This window comes from Ursus americanus, chromosome 3, assembly GCF_024610735.1.
Source record: "Ursus americanus isolate L20-20 chromosome 3, mUrsAme1.1.p, whole genome shotgun sequence".
Taxonomy (NCBI): domain Eukaryota; kingdom Metazoa; phylum Chordata; class Mammalia; order Carnivora; family Ursidae; genus Ursus; species Ursus americanus.
The window spans coordinates 91,252,447-91,258,003 of NC_142129.1; positions in this window are offsets into that span (position 1 = coordinate 91,252,447).

Sequence of the window (5,557 nt, forward strand, 5' to 3'; positions counted from 1 at the left end):
ACGGAGCATTAAGGAATATTTCTTGGAAGAACAAATAAGTTGAAATCTAAAAGACTAATAAATGGGGCTCCTGGCTAGCTCAGTGTGTGTTGAGTCTTCCTTCAGCTCAGGTCATGGTCCTGGAGTCCTGGGATTGAGGATCCCCAGCCGGAGAGCCTTCTTCTCCCTCTCTCTCTGCCTACAGCTCCCCCTGCTTGTGCTCTCTGTCTCTGTCAAATACATGAATAAAATCTTAAAAAAATGAAAAATAAAAATAAATAAATAAATAGATAACTAGTAAAGTTTAAGTATATAGCAAAGTATATGGGGTGTATGTATACGTATGTGGAAAACTTCCAGACAAAGTGGAGGTATGTGAAAAAATTCCTACATGGAAGAGAGAGAATGACAAATCTAAGAAACTGGAAAAAAAAATATATATATATATTCACACATACACACACACATTACAGACGGCTACAGGTCAGAGGAGGAAAAGATGATGATATGAGAAAGTGCTAGAGAAGAACTGTAAGGCTTTACAGGGGAAACCATCTAGGGATTTGAAGCAAGAGGATGAAATGACCATATTTACACCATGAAAGTTCACTCTCCCTGCAGTGTGAAGGGTCAGAGGAATGAGCCAGTGACTGACAGCAGTTATAGAGATCCAGGTGAGAGAAATGACAACTTGCACAGGGTGTTGGCAGTGGAGACAGATAGAAATTATATAGAGCTTTATAGGATATCAGGAGGCAAGATGAGTGGAATGTGTTGATAAATTACAAAGGAAACTTTAAAAAAAATACACCAATATCATAGAAGATTAAAGGCCATGGAACAAAAGGAGATTTATTTTTAAAAAGGAGAAAAAGATTCTGAGAACAAGAAAGAGATCTTGAGAATTAAATATATGCCGATGACAGACGTGGAAACATTTAAAGGCGGTGTAGAAGATAAAATTGAGAAAATCTTTAAGAAATTAAAGCAAAAAGAATAGATCGTGATGGTTAACTTTATGCGTCAACTTGCCTGGACCACAGGATACCAGGACATTTGGTCAAGCATTATTCTGGGTGTGTCTGTGAGCGTGTTTCTGGATGAAATTAACATTTGAATCTGTAGAATGAGTAAAGCCTGGTTGCCCTCCCAGCCAACTAAAGACCCAATGGAACAAGAAGGCTGAGTAAGAGGAACTCCTCCTGTGTGACTACCTTGAGCCGGGACATTGGTACTTTTTCTTTGCCTTCAGATTCCAGTGGAAATATTGGCTCTCCTTGGGTCTGGAGACTTCTGGCTTTCAGACTAGAACTTCCACCATCTGCTTTCCTGGTTCTTAGGCCTTTGGACTCAGACTGGAACTACACCATCAGAAAAGAGAAAAAGATAAGAAAAAACAGACCACAGCCAAAGTATCAGGGATCAGATGATGCCATTCTGGTCAGAAGTCACAGGGAAAACTAGAAGGTATCAAATTCATGCCTTATAAATTCTGAAGGAATGGGTGGTGTTTGTAGCACAACTTGACATTTAAAGTAGACACAGGAATTGCTTTAAGAAAATACTTTTTTTAAAGATTTTATTTATTTATTCGACAGAGATAGAGACAGCCAGCGAGAGAGGGAACAGAGCAGGGGAGTGGGAGAGGAAGAAGCAGGCTCCTAGCAGAGGAGCCTGATGTGGGGCTCGATCCCATAACGCCGGGATCACGCCCTGAGCCGAAGGCAGACGCTTCACCGCTGTGCCACCCAGGCGCCCCTAAGAAAATATTTTTAAATAAACAAATTGAAACAATTATGTCTTTATCAAAATTAGGAACATGGATGGCATAGATGTCCTCAGCACGAGCTTTCTCACCACTGCTGAAACAAAAGCCAAAAGAGAATAAATTGAGGACTGAGTCGGGTGAAGAAATGTAATCCATTATTATAGACAAGGGAGAGTTAACTAATTAACTTAATTAGTTAATGGGGAGATTGCAAGCATGTTTCATGTCAGTGGAAACAATCCATTCAAGAAGGACAGTTGGATGAACAGCACGAGGGAGAAGTTATTGATGGTATGTAGATAGGGTAAGTGGCCTTGACTGGGACCAAGGATAGTCCCATCTAATGTAGAAGGAGGAGATGGAGCTTGGAGCAGACCTGGGTGGATTTCAGTTGGGGCAACTTGTTAAAGGAGTTCTAATGGAGTAAAGAAGGTTTAAAAGTGGGTAACATGACCTGGGTGGGGTATGAAATAGTTGAATCACTGTATTATAAACCTGAAACTAATAGAACACTCTATGTTAATTAACTAGATTAAAATAAAAGCCTAAAAAAAAAAAGTGGGGCACAGGAGGACCGGGAAGCTATGGATTCAGAGAGCAGATGAGCATCTTTCCAAGACCTCTGCTTCATTCTTGAACTTGATCTATTGACAAAAAACTGTAATTCTCTCATGCTGACCTTTTGGTAACAGGGTTTGAAGCCAGGGCTTCCTCTTAATAAAGGGGAAAGAAAAATTTAAAGAAGTGGGTCTTTCCCTGTTTGGGTGCATAAGAGAAAATTTGAGCCTGTACAACAAACTTTGATGGTGAACTTTTTCTGGGCAAGGACCATGTCTTGAATTTTTGTGTATTGAGCACTGTTCCCGTGAAAGAAAAGTACATGCAAAAGGACCTCCACAGGCCGAAGGATCTGTAAGACTGAAGAAAAAGACTGACAAGTCCAACTTGACGAGAAATGGTTTATTAAGGGGACTTATGAGAGAAGCCTGTCTTGGGTTGCCTGAGGAGTATTGCGTCTCCACAACCCCACTTCCCTTAAGACCTGCTCAGAGGCTGGAGCCACATGGACAGATGGTTCAAGAATAGGTGGGTGTCATAGTCTTATCTCCAGAGCAAATCAAGGACATTGTGCCTCGAGGGCGTACCTAACCGTTGTGGTTAAACAAAAAGAAAGCAGCGGGGGAAGGGACTGCTCTCAAGAAGGCTTCAGGTCACAGAGAGTCATCATGGAAGATTGTCCAAGATGGCATCAGCATGGTTCACACAGGCACCTAGCATTCTGAAACATAGGAACAGCTCAATAAAATTCATCTTGAATGAGTAAGAAAATGATTTTCATTAGATTTCATTTGATGAATAGTTTCTTTTGTCTCCTTTTTGGCAAAGTCCTAGGATCTTCCTTACTTGGGTAACTGAAAATTTGGCCAGATATTGCTAGAAGCAACAGGCAAATGTAGAGTTAGAGATAAATACCTCTAAGAATTTAAGACAGAGATTTCCAGGATGCAGTCTTTGTACAGAGAGATTCCTCGTCATACTAAACGTGGACCAGACACTCTAACCATGTTGCTAAATGTCCCAGGGTCACAACTGCTTACGTTTAGTCCAGTTCCTTTGGTTTCCAGTTAAACAGGGTAAAAATATTTATTACAGGGGCTAAAGATTTATGAAGCAGAAATAATTCTGTGTTTTTAGGCAACAGAAAAGACTAATGGTGCAAATATTTAAATAGTTACTTTACTTTTTAAAAATCACCTTTATCTTGATTTGGAATGCATTATTGATTATTTATTGATTTGCTTCCATGTTTGAAATTAGCCTGTATTTCCTGACCCACTGAAAGTATATTGGGTCTCAAGAAGAAGCCAGGCTAGAAATAGATCTACCTTTTGAAATATATATTGTAGTATTCCAAACTAATGTCCTCTTTTTAAGATTTATTTATTTATCTGAGAGAGAGAGAGCACGAGTGGAAGGGGCAGAGGGAGAGGGAGAGGAGCTCAAGCAGACTCCGGGCTGAGTACAGAGCCTGACGTAGGGCTCAATCCCATGACCTGAGCCAAAACCAAGATTCGGATACTCAGCGAACTACACCACACAGGCACCTCCAAACTAACGTCCTTTTTAAAAGTAATTCCAAACATTCAAAGAATTCAGTTTACTTTTTCTCTTGTAATCTAATTTTCTGTAATAAATTGTGTCAAACATCTGAGCTGAAATGAGTCAGTGCGTAGATTCCCTGGTCACAAACGGAGGTGAGGGACCTTTCAAAAATGGTTACTAAAATTAAGAAGGTGATAAGTGGGGTTTGGTGGCGTGGGAGGGAGGACTGAGGGATAGGAAAAACAATACTCAGCACCTTTCAACGTCTACCACATGAATGGGGAGAAGATGCCCAGGGGAGGCCACAAAAACCCAGTAGACATGGCAGCTGTTTGCACAATACAGAAATACCGGCCATGTCTGATGTAAAATTCTCATAGGATATTTCAATTAGGAATGACATGGTGGAAGGAGAGGGACACTGCAGTTCCAAGGCTGGATGCTAGCATCAGGGTGACGCTGGTGTTAGAAGAGTATGATGTGAGGGGCGCCTGGGTGGCACAGCGGTTAAGTGTCTGCCTTCGGCTCAGGGCGTGATCCTGGCATTATGGGATCGAGCCCCACATCAGGCTCCTCCGCTATGAGCCTGCTTCTTCCTCTCCCACTCCCCCTGCTTGTGTTCCCTCTCTCGCTGGCTATCTCTCTCTGTCAAATAAATAAATAAAATGTTTTAAAAAAAAAGAAGAGTATGATGTGAGTGGGTGAAGCTGAAATGGGAGGGCAAGCATATGGGAACATGACTGTCCAATTACTGACTTGGGGGACTATTCCACGGAATGTAAGATGGGTGGTCACAATAAACCCAAGCTAAAGAGACCCAGAGACATGGAAAGGAAGGAGAGAACCTGGCAAGCCTGAACCCCACGCAGTCACATTCATCCCCTGGCATTACTTACTCTCAAAGGAGCATGTCTGCAAGAGTGGTACTAGTTTCACACTTGTCATGTTTGTGAGTAGTGGGCTGAGGCTCTGAACAAGATTCTTCTCCAAGCCTCTGAGCTTTCATGTTCTTTGCTTTATTTTTTGCCAGCCTAGGACTGAAGATGTGTCGAAGATGACGGTCTTGCTACAGAAAAGTGACTCTGTGAAGAGGAATTCACTGATCTCGGCCAAACCAAGAAGGCCATTAATTTATACCATAAAACGGACAGCCAGAGAATGCAAGAAGTGGCACTGTTCTGCTCAGAAGCTCCTTGCGAGTGTAAACAAAACCCTTGGTTGTTGGGGGTGACTGGCTGTTTTTCCGAATCTGACCAAGTTTTAGAATGGAAACAATCAAGCAGTGATGTCAATGTCCCCATGGGGTCTAAACATCTTTTCTAACCTTGTTTCCACCCATCACGTGGCTCTGTCTATAAGATGGAGATTATATAGTTGAATTCTGAGAAAATAAGTGAGACAAAGTTCAAAGGCATTATTAGCACCCTGATGGATAAAGAATAGATTAAATATTTGGTGTATGTGTGGGTCTCTACTCTCTACTCTGCCTCAAAGACCCACACTTTGGCGGAGACTTTTCATAAATAACCCTTGTTTTGTGGTTCCTTGGTCTCACAAAGGTCCTCCAGAGCCACCAACGTACTACTCAAACTCCGAAAGTTCCCAGAGTTCCCGGCCCTGTAGCCTATGTTACAGAAGCCTGAGGTTGTAGCTAATTCTCATATGTCATTAGAAAGAAGATTAAAAAAAAAAAGTCTTTGACCTTCA